At 43.7% G+C, this 20,991-nt stretch overlaps 1 protein-coding gene across 1 annotated transcript in view; it reads right to left on the bottom strand.

Annotated features, from left to right (window-relative positions):
* TRHDE (thyrotropin releasing hormone degrading enzyme) overlaps positions 1-20,991 on the bottom strand; it is a 1,371,551-nt gene that overhangs the window by 1,315,811 nt on the left and 34,749 nt on the right. The gene's annotated exons all lie outside the window — the stretch shown is intronic.

Below are 20,991 nucleotides of genomic sequence, written 5' to 3'. Positions count from 1 at the left end.
TGTGCAACGCAGGCAGACGCGCTCTGCAAATGTCTTTGCACTAGTGGGACTATAGCAAAGTCCAATAGCCACGTATAGGATGCCACTAGGTACACTGAGTGTTTGCTAGTATAATGGCTTGGTTAGAATGAGTTGTAGTGTGCAACGCAGGCAGACGCGCTCTGCAAATGTCTTTGCACTAGTGGGACTATAGCAAAGTCCAATAGCCACGTATAGGATGCCACTAGGTACACTGAGTGTTTGCTAGTATAATGGCTTGGTTAGAATGAGTTGTAGTGTGCAACGCAGGCAGACGCGCTCTGCAAATGTCTTTGCACTAGTGGGACTATAGCAAAGTCCAATAGCCACGTATAGGATGCCACTAGGTACACTGAGTGTTTGCTAGTATAATGGCTTGGTTAGAATGAGTTGTAGTGTGCAACGCAGGCAGACGCGCTCTGCAAATGTCTTTGCACTAGTGGGACTATAGCAAAGTCCAATAGCCACGTATAGGATGCCACTAGGTACACTGAGTGTTTGCTAGTATAATGGCTTGGTTAGAATGAGTTGTAGTGTGCAACGCAGGCAGACGCGCTCTGCAAATGTCTTTGCACTAGTGGGACTATAGCAAAGTCCAATAGCCACGTATAGGATGCCACTAGGTACACTGAGTGTTTGCTAGTATAATGGCTTGGTTAGAATGAGTTGTAGTGTGCAACGCAGGCAGACGCGCTCTGCAAATGTCTTTGCACTAGTGGGACTATAGCAAAGTCCAATAGCCACGTATAGGATGCCACTAGGTACACTGAGTGTTTGCTAGTATAATGGCTTGGTTAGAATGAGTTGTAGTGTGCAATGCAGGCAGACGCGCTCTGCAAATGTCTTTGCACTAGTGGGACTATAGCAAAGTCCAATAGCCACGTATAGGATGCCACTAGGTACACTGAGTGTTTGCTAGTATAATGGCTTAGTTATCAGTTGGAGTGTGCAGAGGACAAGAGGGTACAGTGGCAGGATTGTGGTGCTCTGGGTAGAGGAATGGAAGACTGCCTTTCTATTCCCTCCTAATGGTGAAATGCAGGTAGGAAATCCCTGACCTGGGCTACACAGACGCTGTTGCTGTTTGCAGGACCTGTCACCTATGGCTCTCTGACCCTGCCGGTTGGAGCCCTTAAAAGGACTGCTATAAAGTGCTCTCCCTAAGCTGTCTAACGCTGTGTATGCAGCGCATACAGCTGTATCGGCTATAGGACTCAGGAAGACGGAGCTGCGACAGTGATGTCTGACACCAAAGACGCAGAAGGCAGATAATGGCGTCCGTGAAGAAAATGTCCGGTTTTATAATGCAGGGACATGTGACATGCAGATCCTATCACACATGCCGTTGCTTCTCTGGCTCAAAGTCCACTTAGCTGTGTGTGTGTCTGGGATTGGCTGACATGCTGGCCCGCCCCACAAGACGCGCGCACTTAGGGAAGGAAGACAAGAAAAAAAAAAAAAAAAAATGGCGATCGCCATTATAGAAACAGCAGTGATCTGAAGGCGCTGTTCACGCACACTATACACTGAAATGTGATAATAGTTTGATTCACAGAGTGACTTACACTATTACAGCAGAAACCAAGCTATGATTTAGCTGTTTTTTGGCTGCTAGAACCGTTCTCGAACGTTTCTAGAACTACCGAGCTTTTGCAAAAAGCTCGAGTTCTAGTTCGATCTAGAACATGCCCCAAAATCACTCGAGCCGCGAACTGGAGAACCACGAACCACGAACCGCGCTCAACTCTAATTACAATACATCATTCACAGATCCCCCTATAATAGTGTGTCATCCACAGTTTCTCCATAACAGTGTGTAATCCATATACAGTATCACCTATAATAGTGCACTATCCACAGGTCTCCAATAGTGTATTATCCACAGATCTCCAATAGAATTGAGCGATGTTCGAGGTTCGCCAATTTCATGCTCGACGGATTTTTGGGGGGTGCTCGAGATCGAACTCAAACTCGAGCTTTTTGCTAAAAGCCCGACAGTTCGAGTTAGGTTCGAGAACAGTTCGATCAACAAAAACGTGGCTTTTCACAGTAAGGCTATGTGCACACGTTGCTATCTGTATGCGTCCTGCGTCCCCAGCACAATCCCTTTCTCTTTCCTACTCACCGATCACGGGCGTCTCGCTGCATGGCTGTCAGAAATCTGCGGCATCTTTTCCTCTTTAGAAAATGGCTGCCGCTTCATTATTCAATCAGGTATTCCGTGCTTTCCCCACCCACCGGCGCCCATGATTGGTTGCAGTCAGACACGCCCCCACGATGAGTGACAGCTGTCTCACTGCAACCAATCACAGCCGCTGGCGGGCGGGTCTATGTTGTGCAGTAAAATAAATAAATAAATAATAATAAAAAAAAAAAATGTGGTTCCCTCCATATTTGATACCAGTCAGGATAAAGCCACACGGCTGGAGGCTGGTATTGTCAGGATGGAGAGCACCACGTTATCGAGAGCCCACCACCCTAACATTATCACCCAGCAACCGCCTGGAATTGCCGCATCCATTAGATGCAACAGTCCCATGACTTCACCCAGCTCTTCCCGAATTGCCCTGGTGCGGTGACAATCAGGGTAATAAGAGGTTAATCATGACAAGTGTCTCCCCAAGATACCTTCCATAATCAACCTGAAAGTGAAAGTAAAGAAACACACAGCGAAAAATCCTTTTTTGGAATAAAAGACAACACTCTCTTTTACCAGTTTATTAATCCCCAAATACACATCCAGGTCCGACGTAATCCACACGACACTGTCAGTTCTAATACAGAACATGAGTGCTCTGTATTAGCTCCACGTAGCAATGAAGTGGATAGAGCGCTCGCCTAAAAAGCATAACTTCCCAAGTTCTAGTCCCGGTAAATATTTTTTTTTTTAAATTTTAAATTATTAAATATTTATAATTATAATTTAATTTAATTATGCACTGAGGGGAGGAGCCGGACATTAGCTGTGAGCCGCAGGACACACCTCTAAAATCGGAGCAGTTCACGGAATGAGGCTGCAATGCTCTCTCCTCTCTCTTCTCTCTCTCTTCTCTCTCTCTTTCTCTCTCTCTTTCTCTCTCTCTTTTGCTCTCTTTCTCTCTCTCTCTCTCTCCCTCTCTCTCTCTAATCTCTCTCTCTCCGTCTCTCTTTTTCTCTCTCTGTCTCTTTCGCTCTCTCCTATTGTCAGAGTTCCGGGTTTTCCAGTTTTCTTTTGAAAGAGCTTGCCCTTTGTTAACATGGAGTTTTCTGTTCTGTTGCCCTACTTCCTGTCCTTCTGCTTAAAAGCCGCCCCTAAAGCTTAGTCCAGTGCCTGAGTATATTGCTTCCTGTGTACTCCTGCCCTGCTGCTCTCATCTCCTGATTGCTGTTTGGATTCAGTGGAAACACCTGACACCAGCTCTGGACTTCACATCTCATCCAACTGTGCTCGGACTTTGTCTGCTGTCTCTGGTCGGCATTTCTGCCTGGTCCCTTCTGTTCATATCCACCCTAGGACTCACATCACGTACGAACATTTTTTGGACTATATCTGTTGCCCTTTTTGTGTCCCGGCTGCTGTGCATTTAGGCCTTCTGGGGTGATTGCCGGACAGCCCCTGTATAGGGGTTCGCTCCTGGTGGTCTCCCTGGGGGAGTCCGGTGTGCAGCCCCGGGAATTCCCTTTTGCTCTGAACCCAGCAGGTATTTACTGTGTTTATGTTCCACTGTGTATATACTGTTCTGTGTGCATATTGCGGTTACATATTACTGTGTATATCTTGTTCTGTTTACATATTGCGGTTACTTATTATTGTGTATATTCTGTTCTGTGCACATTTTGCGGTTACATATTATAAAACGTCTGTTGCACCGAGAACTCGTCTCTGGTTGTCATTGCCCTAACGCAATCGAAATCCTCAGTACATACAATAGTATTACACCTATCTCTCTTTTTCTCTTTTTTTCTCTCTCTCTTTCTCAGTCTCTCTTTTTACCTCTCTCCTCTCTCCCTTCTCTCTCTCTCTTCTCCCTCTCTCTTCTCTCTCTCTCTCCCTCCCTCTCTCTCTTCTCTCTCTCTCTTTTTCTCTCTTTTTCTCTCTCTCTCTTTTTCTCAGTCTCTCTTTTTCTCTTTTTCCCTCTCTCCCTTCTCTCTCTATTCTCCCTCTCTCTTCTCTCTCTCTTTCTCTCCCTCCCTCTCTCTCTTCTCTCTCTCTCTTTTTCTCTCTCTTTTTCTCAGTCTCTCTTTTTCTCTTTTTCCCTCTCTCATGCTCTCTCCTCTCTTCTCTCTCTCTTCTCTCTCTCTTGTCTCTCTATTCTCTCCTCTTCGCTCCTCTTCTCTCTCTCTTCTCTCTCCTCTCTCTTTTTATTCTCTCTCTCTCTTCTCTCCTTTCTCTCTCTTTCTTTCTGTTTTTTCTCTCTCTCTTATTCGCTCTTTCTCTCTCTCTCTCTCTCTTTCTCTCCTCTCCCTCTCTCTTTTTCTCTTTTTTTCTCTCTCTCTCTCCTCTCTCTTCTCTCCTCTCTCTTCTCTCTCTCCTCTTTCTCTTTCCCTCTCTCTTCTCTCTCTCTTTTCTCTATCTTTTCTATATCTTCCCTCGCTCATCTTTCTCTCTCTCTCTCTTTCTCAGACCTGGCGATGATCAGCTGATGCGGTCACCTGACGGAATCAGCTGACAATATAAATCGAGCGGTGTGGCCGGCTTTTTACCGCCCGGTGGGCTAAACTATCAGCTGATGCTGTCGGACAGGAGTCTGCACTGAAGTGTGTAGTTTGTTGGGGTTTTTGTTTGCACTGATGCATCAGCTGATTGTATAAAAGCCGTTTATACAATCAGCTGCTGAGTCATGTGATTCAGGCCCTTGAACCTGAAGGATCATCTGATTGCTTTGCCTTCCAGCAAACAGATCAGATGATATTGGATCCGGATTGGACGGCGCAAGACCCTTGACCCAGGATTACTGTGGAGCGGGGTTCTTTATTTAAGTAAAGATGGAGTCACTAATTTTGTTGTGTTTTATTTCTAATAAAAATATTTTTCTGTGTGTTGTGTTTTTTTTTATTTGTACTAGAAATTTATGGTAGCCATGTCTAAAATTGGCGTGACACCATGAATTTCGGGCTTAGGGCCAGTTGATAATATACAGCTAGCCCTAACCCCATTTTTCCCAGCGAGCCATCTGTCACCAGGGCAGCTGGAAGAGTTGGATACAGTGCCAGAAGATGGCGCTGCTATGAAAGCGCCATTTTCTGGGGCAACTGCGGACTGCAATTCGCAGCATAGGTGCCCAGAAAGCTTGGGCACCCTGAGCTGTGGATTCCAATCCCCAGCTGCCTAGTTGTACCTGGCTGGCCCCAAAATTGGGCAAAACCACGTCATTTTTTTTATTATTTCATGAAATAATTAAAAAAAAAAGGGCTTCTCTATATTTGTGGTTCCCAGCCGGGTACAAATAGGCAGCTACGGGTTGGGGGCAGCCCGTAGCTGCCTGCTGTGCCTGGCTAGCATACAAAAGCATGGTGAAGCCAACATAATTTTTTGGGGGGGGGCAAAAAACTCCTGCATACAGTCCTGGATGTTGTATGCTGAGCCTTGTAGTTGTGTAGCTTCTGTCTGTCTGTATGAAGGAGAGCAGACAGCAGCTGCAGAATGACAAGGCTCAGCATGCTCCATTCACTAGTGTATGCAGGAGAGCAGAGATCAGCTGCAGAACTACAAGGCTCAGCATACTCAATCCAGGACTGTATGCAGGAGTTTTTTGCCCACCAAAGAAATGCAGTGGGGTTCGCCATATTTTTGTATGCTAGCCAGGTAAAGCAGGCAGGTATGGCTACCGCCAACCCCCAGCTGCCTATTTGTACCCGGCTGAGAACTAAAAAAATACGGAAGCCCTTTTTTTAATTATTTCAAAAATTTCATGAAATAATTTAAAAAAAAGTCGACATGAGCTTCGCTCCATTTTTGTATCCAGCCAGGTACAACTAGGCAGCTGGGGATTTGAATCCGCAGCACAGGTTAGCCCGAGCTTTCTGGGCCCCTCTGCTGCAAATTGCAGTCCACAGCCGCTGCTGAAATAGGTGCTTTCATAGAAGCGCCATCATCTGGCGCTGTGTCTAACTCCTCCAGCTGCCCTGGTGATGGGTGGCTTGCTGAGTAATAATGAGTTAATACTAGCTTAGTTTTACTAGCTAGTATTAAGCAAGAGATTCTTAATGTCAGGTAAGTTTGACCCGGCCATTAAGAATCTCCAATAAAGGGTAAAAAAAAAAAGACACCACACAGAGAAAAAATACTTTAATAGAAATAACTACACAGACACACTTAGAGACTGCATGTTCATTACTCCCTTACATCCCTCCACGATCCATGGTCTTCTGTTCTTTCTCCTTCAACCCATGCAGCTCTGCTACATCAGACAGCGCTGCATGGGAGGAAGACGCTGCTGCTTACCGTGCAGTCTATATCACTCAGTGAGTAGAAGAGGCTGAAGGCTGTAAGCGGTGACGTCACCGCTGACAGGCGAGTTGATATAGCAACGGTGATCTCCGTTATTGACCGGCTGTGGCAGCCGGTGAATAACGGAATGGGGAAGCCGAACGAGGAAGCCGACCGTGTGCCAGAGCATCTCACCGGTACACGGAGATACACAAACGATCACCGCGTACCGGAGAGATGCACTGACAGGACCTAGCATGACGTCTAGCCATGGGACCAGTCTGTAGCCAATGAGATAATAGACACGTGACTGATCACATGCTATTTTGACGTCACGATAGGTTCTATAATCAGTGCTGGTTATGCAGCGATTGTCGTAAGGAAAAGTGGCGAAATACAGAGTGCAGGACGCATCGCGGGGACCTGTAAGTGTTATGGCAATGTTTAATAACTGTATGTGTACATTTATAATGTGTTTTCATGTGTTTGTGTTTGCCTCCCATTGTTTTCAATGGGGTTCGAGAGGTTCGTTGAGCGGTTTATAGAGCCGAACTCGAACGGAGCCTCCGTTCAACGAACCGAGCCGAACTCGAGCCTTCAGAGGCTCACTCATCTCTAATCTCCAATAGCACATTATCCACATGTCCATCCATACAGTGCATCCTCACAAATTCATCCATACAGTGCATTATTCACAAATCCTACCACAGCTGTGTGCAATATAAAGTACAGACCAAAAGTTTGGACACACCTTCTCAATTATAGAGTTTCTTTATTTTCATGACTGTAAAAATTATAGATTCACATTGAAGACATCAAAACTATGAATGAAAACATGTGGAGTGAAATACTTAAAAAAGTGTGAAACAACAGAAATTATGTCTCATATTCTAAGTTCTTCAAAGTAGCCACCTTTTGCTTTGATTACTGCTTTGCACACTCTTGCCATTCTCTTGATGAGCTTCAAGTGGTAGTCACCGGAAATGGTCTTCCAACAGTCCTGAAGGAGTTCCCAATGATGCTTAGCATTTGTTGGCCCTTTTGCCTTCACTCTGCGGTCCAGCTCACCCCAAACCATCTTGATTGGGTTCAGGTCTGGTGACTGTGGCGGGCAGGTCATCTGGCGTAGCACCCCATCACTCTCCTTCTTAGACAAATAGCCCTTACACAGCCTGGTGTTGTGTTTGGGGTCATTGTCCTGTTTAAAAATAAATGATGGTCCAACTAAACACAAATGGAATAGCATGCCGCTGAAAGATGCTGTGGTAGCCATGCTGGTTTAGTATGCCTTCAATTTTGAATAAATCCTCAACAGTGTCACCAACAAAGCACCCCCACTACATCACACCTTCTCCTCCATTTACGGTGTGAACCAGGCATGTAGAGTCCATCCGTTCACCTTTTCTACAAAGACATGGTGGTTGGATCCAAAGATCACAAGTTTGGTCTCATCAGACCAAAGCACACATTTCCACTGGTCTAATGTCCATTCCTTGTGTTATTTAGCCCAAGCAAGTCTTTTCTGCTTGTTGCCTGTCCTTAACAGTGAATTCCTAGCAGCTATTTTACCATGAATGCCTGCTGCACAAAGTCTCCTCTTAACAGTTGTTCTAGAGATGAGAAGGTGTGTCCAAACTTTTGGTCTGTACTGTATATAAAATTAAATAATCTGTTACTTTTTTCTCCCTAGGTCCAGTGCTCTGTCTCTGCAACAGCTCCAGTGATTATATAAAAACTGATAACATCACGGCAACACATCAATGGGGTCAGAGGTTTATGCCATTTACAACAAACCATTGAACCCTTTTATTAACCTGTTGTGACAAATACACTACAGCACATACTTAGTCACTGGAGCAGAGATGGAACATGGAAGGGTAAGTAAATACTGATTATATTATTTTTAGCATGACTAATATGACTAACTTGAAAAAAACTGAAAGGCTAAAACTCCTTTAGGCCTGTTTCACACATCAGTGAAAGACACAGACGTTCACTGACGTATAAATAATGCATATGTCCCTCCATGTGCCGTGATTCACGACACACGTGGGTTGTCCATGTGCAATCCGTGATCCATGATCTGTGATACGTGATTTGTCATTCCACATGGACATATACTCACCTGTCCCGTTCCTGCTGTTCATGGTGCTGAAGTCTGCAGCATCCGGCCACCGCTGTCTCTCACCTCTGCAGCTACTTCCAGGTCACCTCTAGCAGCATTCATGAATATGCATGCCATAATGAGCCGGCCAGGATGTTGCAGAGAGCAGACGCTGCACAGAGCTTCGCTGGAGAAGGTGAGATGAAAATGTTTTTTATTTTCAATTTCTGTGTTTTTTTGTACGTGTTTCACTGATCACACCTTAGCGTGGTCCATGGGACATCAGTAATGCAAAAAAAAAACCGGACTTGTCTCCGTGCGGCAATTACGGACACGCATGTACGCTGCACAGAGACATGGTCAGTGAAAAATCGCTGATGTGTGTGCAGACCCATTGATTATAATGGGTCTGCGTGTGTCCGTGATTCTGGTACATATGAAAAAAGGACAAACGTATCAGAATCCCTGACGTCTCAAACAGGCCTTAAAGAAGTTGAGATAATTACACATTGCTTGTGCCCCAACAAACCTCCTACCTATGTAACGTCTGGAAAGATGTATTTTCTGAATGTCAAATAGCTTTAAATACCTCCTAGTAGCGGCGGTTCCAATATCAACATTTGGGAAGCAATTCTCAAACTTAAACAGATTTATTGTCAACTTGGAACATTACACATGTTCACCTCTTTTAGCAGTAGTTACATGATTCCAAAGATTCTCCTCAAGGATTCTTTCTTAGATGTAGAATAAGACTGTTTATTGACTTTTAACTCATTGAGGTGATAACTTCAAGAACTTAGTTCTAACTGATTTCCTAGGAGTCATAAAATAAGATAGATCAATGCAGTATCTTCATGCTTTGAATTTGTCTTAAGATTCTTGCCCCGTAGCAAAAGACAATCACTATCATAGACAGTGTAGCAAGAAGCAAACTCAACCCGTACAAAAGGAAATCAGAAAGCAAATGAAAGTCTTGCAGGGATCTACATCCCACAGTTTAAAGCACTAAAGATAACAGCAAGGTAAGAGAAATCAATATTGTACATGAAAAGCGGAAAATTATAGCTCCTAAATCTATTATTATTTGTAAAAGAATGGGAAAGATGGTCTGCAGAACAGGAGTGATATGTGTTGACTCGGAGGATTCTGTAGGACACTGTGCAAGATGGTAAAAAGTAAATAAGTGTTTCTGTGACAACATTACAGAAGATCTTCATTGCAATAATGTGATAGAGTGCATAACAAAGAATTACACAATATATTCCCCTTATTGGAAACACTTCTTTTTATAGATGGAAACACTAGAGAGTCAAAAGATGTTCCAAATTTATCTGTCAATACAAGGCACTTTGATAATTTGGCCCATTTTAAAATGGTCTAGTCTAAAGCCTGCTCTACACGTTGCAATTTCGCATACGATATCATATGCGATATGCAACGCCCCCATCATATGTGTGGCACATTCAATTTGTTGAACATGTCGCACAAACGATTAACCCCCGTAACATGTACTTACCCGTCCATACGACCTCGATGTGGGCGGCGAACGTCCACTTCCTGGAGTGGGAGGGACGTTTGGCGTCACATCGACGTCGCGCGGCAGCCGGCCAATAGAAGCCGAGGGGCGGAGATGAGCGGGATGTAAACATCCCGCCCACCTCCTTCCTTCTGCATTGTGGGCTGGGAGCCGCAGGACGTAGGTAAGATCTGTTCATCGTTCCCGGGGTGTCACACACTGCAATGTGTGATACCCCGGGTACGATGAACAATCTGACGTGCAATTCTAGAGAAAGGTACGATGTGTATGTGATGAACGTTTTACCGTTCAATCGCACGTACCTGTCACACACTGCAATGTACCTTACGATGCCGTATGTGCGCCACTTACGACATGACCCCGCCGACACATTGTAAGATACATTGCAGCGTGTAAAGCAGGCTTTAGTTTGTAAAGTTATGTAATTTTACTAAATCTGCCACAATAATTCTCTCTTAAAGCATCGCTCTAGCAATTTTTTTATTTCACCGCTTGGGTGGTGCTTTAAATTTAAGTTCCTCACCCCTCGTCTTATACACATCCTCCATCATAATCTGTTATCGGTGCCTCCTCTGTCGGTCTCATCAGTTTTTGATCTACTAAATGCTCCAGTGTGTCATGGAGTGAGCCGGAGGTCACAACTCAATGTATGTCTATGAGAGCATCATTCTGGTTCTCAAAGACTTGCATTGAGAGCATGAGATGCAACTTTTCACTTCTGGCCAGAAGATGGTGCCACGGGAATAGAGATAAGACCGGAAGCACCTCTCCAGCAGTGAAAAAAAGACTAAAATAAATGATGGAGTGGTGCTTTAAATCCAATTCCAATATGCTCCACACTATGACTTTTAAAATGCAGTAATATTGGTGAAGTTTTTTTTATATATAGAAACACACTTATAGGAATTTTATTTTTATATAAATAACTCTAGAATTAAAAGACCCATTACATTACACAATAATAATCCAAACGATTGTTCATATGAGCAATTGTTCACTATCATTAATGCTAGTCTAAAGACCTTGATTATTTTCATATTTTTCAACCATAGCAAAATTTATGCTAAAATAAAAATAATTGTTTGTCATCAGCACCTCTCTTCAAGCATACAGACATGTGTCTGCCACTGTATCAGATGATGATGATTCATATGAATGCCTTATTATTACTGACACAATTAAATGCATGAAAATGAGTACTAATTGCGGATTGGTGCTTATCACTGGTAGTTCATATGCCTATTGGAAAGTTTCAGAAATGGATATTATCGTGTTATTAAATAGTTTTAATTAGTCAGTCAACGTGAAAATAAGCAAGTTTGCAATTTACTTGCTTCTTTCATTTGCTGTATTTCTCCTGTAATGAGAGATGTTATATTTTATGAAGAACAGAATTTCTTTTATAAAGTTCCATGAAATGTACCCTCCAAACCCTGGCAACGATTGCACAGTAGTTATATTCAAGGAGAGGAGTTCACAATTAAAGGACACCTTTCATGTCAAAAATGCTATTAATACGGAGATATGGGGTTAATCTGGAGGTTAATAGCATTTTCTGTATGACAGGTGTGGCAACAACACTGAGAGCTCCACCTTGGGCTTTCAGTCATAGGGGCGTGATCAGCACAGTTTGAGTTACTGCTCAGTACATAGTGAGTGGCAGCTGTACTCACCCAACTGACTGACAGACGGTTCATCATTTTATCAGTACAGAGCCGGCTGTCAGTCAGTGTCAAGGACGTAGTTACAGCCACCACTCAGTATGGAATGACAGATGTCTAAAACCATGTGGGTGGCACCCAGGGCTGTATTTTGCAATCATGCTGCCCTAGGCACTTTAAGTGGTCGCGCCCCTTAGTGACAGCGTAAAACTGAGTTTTCGCACACGACATCTGTTTAAGGCAGATATACTTTGTAAAACACTTGAAAAAATATCAATGAGAAACGAAGGGCACTAACCCCCCCCCCCATGGGGATCACCACAGGCACATCAAAACATAGCATGAGTATAAAATATTCCCACCACACCGTCCCCACTTATATACTGTGACTGTCACACTGTTCCTAATAAACTACACACTGCCCTCCCTTATAAATTATATCCACCACACCTTCCTCGATTATGAAATATGATCTGCACATTGTCCTCACATCATGCTGCCCCCTCCTCACAATGTCCCATGCATGCTGCCCCCTCACAATGTCCCATGCATGCTGCCCCTCCTCACAGTGTCCCATGCATGCTGCCCACTCCTCACAATGTCCCATGCATGCTGCCCCCTCCTCACAATGTCCCATGCATGCTGCCCCCTCCTCACAATGTCCCATGCATGCTGCCCCCTCCTCACAATGTTCCATGCATGCTGCCCCTCCTCACAATGTCCCATGCATACTGCCCCCTCCTCACAATGTCCCATGCATGCTGCCCCCTCCTCACAGTGTCCCATGCATGCTGCCCCCTCCTCACAATGTCCCATGCATGCTGCTCCCTCCTCACAATGTACCATGCATGCTACCCCCTCCTCACAATGCCCCATGCATGCTGCCCCCTCCACACAATGTCCCATGCATGCTGCCCCCTCCTCACAATGTCCCATGCATGCTGCCCCCTCCTCATAATGTCCCATGCATGCTGCCCCCTCCTCACAATGTCCCATGCATGCTGCCCCCTCCTCACAATGTCCCATGCATGCTGCCCCCTCCTCACAATGTCCCATGCATACTGCCCCCTCCTCACAAGGTCCCATGCATGCTGCCCCCTCCTGACAGTGTCCCATGCATGCTGCCCCCTCCTCACAGTGTCCCATGCATGCTGCCCCCTCCTGACAGTGTCCCATGCATGCTGCCCCCTCCTGACAGTGTCCCATGCATGCTGCCCCCTCCTGACAGTGTCCCATGCATGCTGCCCCCTCCTGACAGTGTCCTATGCATGCTGCCCCTTCCTGACAGTGTCCCATGCATGCTGCCCCTATTGCCACTGGCACCTCAAAGTCTGAAAGCTCAAAGCTGCCGGAAGAAGTGATTTTAATTTCCTCCCGAACGTGGGAATCTCAGTAGTTACCTTTAACTTACCAGTGAGCTCTCTCCAGCCCATTTATTTTTATATGAGAGGTAGCTGCTCATTTCTCTCCCCCTTCCTCTTATCTTCAGAAAATATGCTGTTATAAACAAAATCACCAGTCCTCAGCTGTCACAGCAGGCCTCCAAATCTCCACTCGCTGCTCTCGCTGTCAGTTCCAATACACTGTTACTACTATGTATAAATATAGACATAGTCATGTAGATTCCAGAGCAAACCATTGGCAGATTAATGCTTTACAGTAGAATTTGTACTGATCCTTTTAGTTCTAATAATACTACTAATAACTAGAACTGTCATTCAAGGAGGAATGCTCACCCTGCTAGAAACCAGAAAGTAAGGAAACTAAGGGTACGTGCCCATGATCAGTGTTGGCAGCGTTTTGGATGCAGCAAGCGTCAGCTGCATCTAAAACGCTGCGTTGTACAGTACAAGCACAGTGAATGGATTTCTAGAAATCCTGTGCCCACGGTGCTTGTTTTTTCCGCAGCAAACACTGACCTGCAGAGCGTCTTTCCAGACCACAGCATGTCAATTGTTTGCTGCGAATTCGCATGAGTCCTCCGTAGGGAGAACACAACCTAGAGACTTCAGCACACTCAACCCTAATCGTGGGAACAACTCTGGTCTCCTGCATTCTCCTACGTGGAGGCTCGTGGACCCATAGGTCAGGACCCTGATCGTGGGTACATACCCTAAGGAGATTGCATTGCTTTGAGCTGCTCAAGTGATAACTTAAGAACACCCCTTTTAGGTTGCCATACCTCATCCCCAACCCCCTATGCTCCTGCAATCTCAGGCACTTTTGGACAAGGCGTATCTCAGTAACATTTTAATTAAAATTTCCTGATCCCTCACTCTCACTTAAACTATCTCTCAGTGAAGATTCACAAATGACATGAAAGGCCACCATTACTCAAATGTGTATGGAGCCCTTTAATTTATATGTGATATTAGAAATCGTAGAAGGAAATTATGTAAATGATTAAGTGAGTAATAGTGGAAGGGATCAGTGTACACCATTAATGAATATGTACTAATGTGTAAGTCTAACTACATTGTGCTTAACTACCAGGCTAGGCACTAATAAATATATTGGTATGTCATGAAGATCATCCTCTCGTTCCTTCCAGGAGGTAAAGACCCAGGTGGCCTTGAATTGCAGCTTACTTTAGATTGTTTATTATTATTAGGTTTAGGCTCAGTATTTAATTAGAATATTTTCTTATTTTCGTAATGTGCTGATACAATTAAAACCTAATATTCTAATTAAAATTGTTGTAATTATCCTCCCTGGACAATTTCTTTTGATAAAAGTATCCCCTGCTGAAAGGCTTATAGTTTTAAAGTGAGCTGCTTGGGCCAGCGACGATCAGCTTTAATAGCCCTGCAGCGCCACCATAGAAGATAATTAATTACTACAGGACAATTAAACTGCATGTACATTGTGTGGATGTCTCAGAGGAAGAAATGCTCTTTACAACTGTTCTCATCTGTTTCTAAAAGAGGACAGTGAAAGGAGGGACACATTTATTAACTAAGTATTGCATAATACAGTTTTTGAAAATAGGCTTTCCAAGCCAGTAAAGTTTTTTCATGAAAAAGAACTGGTAATAAAACTAAACAAGGAAATCTTTAAAGGGAACCTGTCAGATGCAATATGCACCGAGAACCACGAGCAGTTCTGGGTGCATATTGCTAATCCCTGCCTAGCTGTCACTGTATCTAGTAGCATAGATAAAGAGATCTTTACAAAAAGTATTTCTAAAGATCCTTTATGATATGCTAATGAGCGCAGGGACTAGTTGCAAAGGCCTTTTTTTCACCGACTAGTCCACCCTCTTAGCATTTTAGCATGCCTACAGGGGCGTGCTAACATGATATTCAATGCCCGTTGTCTAGTGTCATCGGCAGTGACGCGCATATCTGTGTCCATTGTCACTGCCTCAGATGCCGAATTTATGTGTGCATGATCCGAAGTCCCAGCACTTCCGTTCATGCACACTTGACCTTTTGAAGCTGGGATACAGACACTCCGGCTTCATTGTGCTCATGACCAAAAGTGCTGGGACTTCTGATCACGCGCACTGAGCCTAAACCTGGTGTTACGGGGTTGGCGACATAGGAGAAGGATGGTTCATATAATCCCAAGTGCAACCCAGGGTGCACCGTGCTATGGATTGAGCATAGATACTAAGAGCACCGAGAGCTGAACGGACAACTACAGACTTCAGAATAGTTAGATTCAATATAATAAGGCGCAAATAGTCAGTGTTATTCACACTCCAAGACGAGCAAACAGAAAAGCAAATGCAGCAGAGCCACTATATGCGAATCTACACAGTGGCACCTTCTACAAATAATAAAGTGCAGTGCAGCAATACGCTTAACTTAACCACACAGTACAGGAGAGGCAGCTTAATAGTTAGACATGGTAACCCAAACGCTATCGCTGCCGGTATATATATATGGAGAACAGCTGAAACCAACCACGTTTAACCAGCATGGTTGCACGCTTAATATTACTCAGTAGTGGTCAATAAAAGGTGGTGAGACCTGCCTAACCAATTCTATCACCGCAAGGCTATTAAACGCAAGATTCAAGCAACCTACCTAACAACCTCTCGCCACAAAGACAATTAAAGACTGAGCGCCATCCAATAGTAAAAAAAGTATTACTCACAGCACCTAGTATAGCAACAGGAGGTGTGAGTCATCCAATGTCAGCAGCGTCCCTTTATCAACTAAGCCCTGAGTCCTCAGCTAACAGTCCAATTGGTCAGGCGACCTCACTCCAGCGGTCAACAGCCAATCCAGAACTACCACGTCACGCGTGATGTACCAATCAGTGCAGCAAGCGTCACAGCAGCCAATTATAGCCAGTCCTGAGAAGACATGTTACGTGAATGTGTACTCGTCCTTTTTTCGGCCTTAGTCTCCGGCAAGCACAACTTAGCCCGCGCATGCACACTAGCTTGCTTTTCTGACTTAGTCTCTGGTGACTGCAAATAAAAACGGCGAAGGATTGGGACAGGCACTGCGAACTGCACCGATGAGGTACTGTACCTACAGAATAGGTCTTGGGGAGTGCAAAAACAGTGAGCACCATGACCCTGACCCAAGAGAGAGAGGACACCTCCGGCGGATAGCTGTAACACCTGGCATCTGAGGCGGTGACAATGGACACAGGTATACATATCTATGACAATGATGCTGTACAATGGGCTTTGAATAGCATGATAGCCTGCTCCTGTGGGTGTGCTAACATGCTTCGAGGATGGACTAGTCGGGAGAAAAAATGCCCTTGCAACTAGTCCCTGCACTCATTAGCATATAATAAAGGATGTTTAGAAATACTTTGCCCTTTATGTATGCTAGTACAGTCAGGGCCAGAAATATTTGGACAGTGACACAAGTTTTGTTATTTTAGCTGTTTACAAAAACATGTTCACAAATACAATTATATATATAATATGGGCTGAAAGTGCACACTCCCAGCTGCAATATGAGAGTTTTCACATCCAAATCGGAGAAAGGGTTTAGGAATCATAGCTCTGTAATGCATAGCCTCCTCTTTTTCAAGGGACCAAAAGTAATTGGACAAGGGACTCTAAGGGCTGCAATTAACTCTGAAGGTGTCTCCCTCGTTAACCTGTAATCAATGAAGTAGTTAAAAGGTCTGGGGTTGATTACAGGTGTGTGGTTTTGCATTTGGAAGTTGTTGCTGTGACCAGACAACATGCGGTCTAAGGAACTCTCAATTGAGGTGAAACAGAACATCCTGAGGCTGCAAAAAAAAAAAATCCATCAGAGAGATAGCAGACATGCTTGGAGTAGCAAAATCAACAGTCGGGTACATTCTGAGAAAAAAGGAATTGACTGGTGAGCTTGGGAACTCAAAAAGCCCTGGGCGTCCACGGATGACAACAGTGGTGGATAATCGCCACATACTTTCTTTGGTGAAGAAAAACCCGTTCACAACATCAACTGAAGTCCAGAACACTCTCAGTGAAGTAGGTGTATCTGTCTCTAAGTCAACAGTAAAGAAAAGACTCCATGAAAGTAAATACAAAGGGTTCACATCTAGATGCAAACCATTCATCAATTCCAAAAATAGACAGGCCAGAGTTAAATTTGCTGAAAAACACCTCATGAAGCCAGCTCAGTTCTGAAAAGTATTCTATAGACAAATGAGACAAAGATCAACCTGTACCAGAATGATGGGAAGAAAAAAGTTTGGAGAAGAAAGGGAACGGCACATGATCCAAGGCACACCACATCCTCTGTAAAACATGGTGGAGGCAACGTGATGGCATGGGCATGCATGGCTTTCAATGGCACTGGGTCACTTGTGTTTATTGATGACATAACAGCAGACAAGAGTAGCCGGATGAATTCTGAAGTGTACCGGGATATACTTTCAGCCCAGATTCAGCCAAATGCCGCAAAGTTGATCGGACGGCGCTTCATAGTACAGATGGACAATGACCCCAAGCATACAGCCAAAACTACCCAGGAGTTCATGAGTGCAAAAAAGTGGAACATTCTGCAATGGCCAAGTCAATCACCAGATCTTAACCCAATTGAGCATGCATTTCACTTGCTCAAATCCAGACTTAAGACGGAAAGACCCACAAACAAGCAAGACCTGAAGGCTGCGGCTGTAAAGGCCTGGCAAAGCATTAAGAAGGAGGAAACCCAGCGTTTGGTGATGTCCATTGGTTCCAGACTTAAGGCAGTGATTGTCTCCAAAGGATTCGCAACAAAATATTGAAAATAAAAATATTTTGTTTGGGTTTGGTTTATTTGTCCAATTACTTTTGACCTCCTAAAATGTGGAGTGTTTGTAAAGAAATGTGTACAATTCCTACAATTTCTATCAGATATTTTTGTTCAAACCTTCAAATTAAATGTTACAATCTGCACTTGAATTCTGTTGTAGAGATTTCATTTCAAATCCAATGTGGTGGCATGCAGAGCCCAACTCGCGAAAATTGTGTCACTGTCCAAATATTTCTGGACCTAACTGTATATGCTGGGACAGTTAGGCAGGGATTAGAAATATGCACCCAGAACTGCTCGTGTTTCTGGGTGCATATTGGACCTGACAGGTTCACTTTAAAGCAAATGATAACTGTTATGATGCACAGTGCTTTGTCAAATTAACCAAATTTCTTCTAAAATGATGTGGCGTTTGAAAACAAAAAATAAGGGCTTCTAACAAAAATTTCTCTAGGTAACCAAGTTCCTTTAAAAAAGAAAAATGGTCACATATACTCATGGGTAGGGTCGTATTTTCTTTTGTACTAGTCTGTGATTCACTATATTCCCCTCCTGTACCAGTCTGTGCCTTGTATTGTTCATGAGTATTGTTTTTGTTTTGTATACCCCTTTTCACATGTAAAGCACCATTGAATAAATGGTGGACTAATAATAATAATAATAATAACAAGTGTACCTGTTGTTTTTGTCTCATGTTACATGCTTAGTCCTCTTTTTCATGTTATATACGTAGGTTTTATTTTCCATGGAATTAACATATATATTAATAACTATATCACATTTTCAAGCTGTAAGAATCTTTTCTATGTACATTTCTATGGAGGATTTTAAACAAATCATTACACCACTAATGTTGTATGGCGAGACCAGTAATTACATCACTTTGTGTAAAGATTATAGCCTGGAAAGGTTGAAAGAAAAGTTATCTTCTGAGTCACTAACACAGAATGTGTATTGATTGGACATGCTGAACTTTTATTCCATGGGATTACTAAATATCATTCAGCCTGTGGATAACCTAAGTAATGGGTAGGCATGAAATTGACCTGTGTTCGTATTATATACAGTGCATAGTTGTTGTCTCATTGTGCCAGCTAAAGACTGATCGATTTTTTAGAACTTTCTTAGTTTCTGAAATTAGATGCTGAGGTCTTTATATCAGCTATTAGAATGATTTATTTCAGCCTTAATTCACAGTAGATGCAGCTATTTGTAGCTTATATATGTCCACATGGATAAACATGCTCTACTTTATCTGACCATCATTTGCGATAACGAGTTGTACTCTGCCCTTTAAACATTCTCATTTTCACACTTTATCAAGTTATTAGATGGAGACACTTAACCAACAATGACTAAACAAAAAGAATAGAATGCGTGCATCCCAAACTGAATTCCATCTCCTTCATAAGATGGATATTTTCACTTTGTATTGTGAAAGCAAACAATATGGACATTAATAACATGTGCTGTGCCCCATGTGATTGTGTGGCACCAAGTCAATGGTAGCTACAAAAGAGCGAAGATCAAGAAGCAGCAGGAAGGACAAATAAGAGTCCATCGGATTAACAGGCATCAGTGGCACCACTTAATTGAGAGATGAGGTGAGAGGAGTATTAATGTTTTGTTTTGAATCCCTTTTGGCCGATTCTATTTGCACCAAATGTATTTGGTGCAAATCCAAAAAATTCTAGACATCTATAAGTTTACTATAATGAATTAGACCAGAATTTACCGGAAGGGACATGGAGGTTACTGGATACATAGTCACTGTAAGCAGTGTTTCTGTTCCTTCTTCACTTTTACTCCTATAATACTTCAGTTCCTAATATCCCCTCTCATCCCTAAACCCAATAATGAACTGGTGGTCTCTCCCTCCATCCTCCCCACCCATCTCACCTACTTCTTAGATCTGTTCCTCCACATAAAACCCTCTGTCTCCAGACACACAGCCATCAGATGGTCTCTCCTGCTCCTATCTACTAATACTTTGCTCTGCTTCACCTCGCTGCTGGTGATATTTCTCCAAATCCTGGCCCTCCCCACTACATTCCCACAATTTAACCCCATCACAATCTATCACAAATTTCTGACATCCTTCCAATCCTAAACCCATTCACCCAGTCCCGGCTCCCCCAGTCACTCTAACAGGAGCTCTATGAAACACTAACTCAGTCTGCAATAAACTTTCATACATCTATGACCTTTTCATCACTAACAAACTTCCCTTCCTTGCCATCACTGAAACCTTGCTCAACCCCTTTGAAACACCCTCTCCTGCTGCAGTTTCTTATGGTGGTTTCCATCTTTTTCACTCCCCCACGCCAGTAACAAGCATGTTGGATGAGTTGGATTGCTTCTGTCTGATAAGTGCTACTTTACCTTAATCTCACTGCCACCTTACATTACTCTCCCTTCTTTTGAGGTGCACTCTGTCCGCATCTACCCACCCTCCAACCTCCAACTGGTTATTTGCCAGCCCCCAGGTCCATCCACCACCTTTCTCAACCACTTCACCACTTGTCTACTTAATTTCCTTTCCACTGATATCCCCACTATCATAATGGGTGACTTCAACATCCCCATTGATACCTCCCATGCAGCTGTCTCTAAATGTCCTCCTATGGCCTAACTCAGTGGTCCCTCCACAGCTACTTACAAAGATGGTCACATGCTGGACCTCATTTTCATCAGCTTCTGTTCCTAATCTAACCTCTCAAACTCACTTCACCCCCTGTCTAACCACAACCTACTTCCATTCTCTTCCCTCTTTTCTCCAAGTAGACAACCCCCATACCAAAAACACACACACATGCTCACAGAAATATCAAGCACCTTGATATACACTCACTTTCTCAGTCCCATCTGCTTCCTGCAGACATAGCTTCCTTACATGAGGCAGATGCTGCTGCCACTTTATATAATGCCACAATTTCTGCAGCTTTCAAATCGGCCTCCCCCTCATGCATACCAACACATGCACAATCAACAGGCAACCATGGCACACAAGCCAGATTAAAGAACTGAGACAGGCTTCCAGGATTTCTGGAGATGTAAGAGGT

Source organism: Anomaloglossus baeobatrachus, chromosome 4 (genome assembly GCF_048569485.1).
Source record: "Anomaloglossus baeobatrachus isolate aAnoBae1 chromosome 4, aAnoBae1.hap1, whole genome shotgun sequence".
Taxonomy (NCBI): domain Eukaryota; kingdom Metazoa; phylum Chordata; class Amphibia; order Anura; family Aromobatidae; genus Anomaloglossus; species Anomaloglossus baeobatrachus.
Note: the sequence above shows the minus strand (reverse complement) of the source record. Positions and strands in the feature narration are given on the sequence as shown.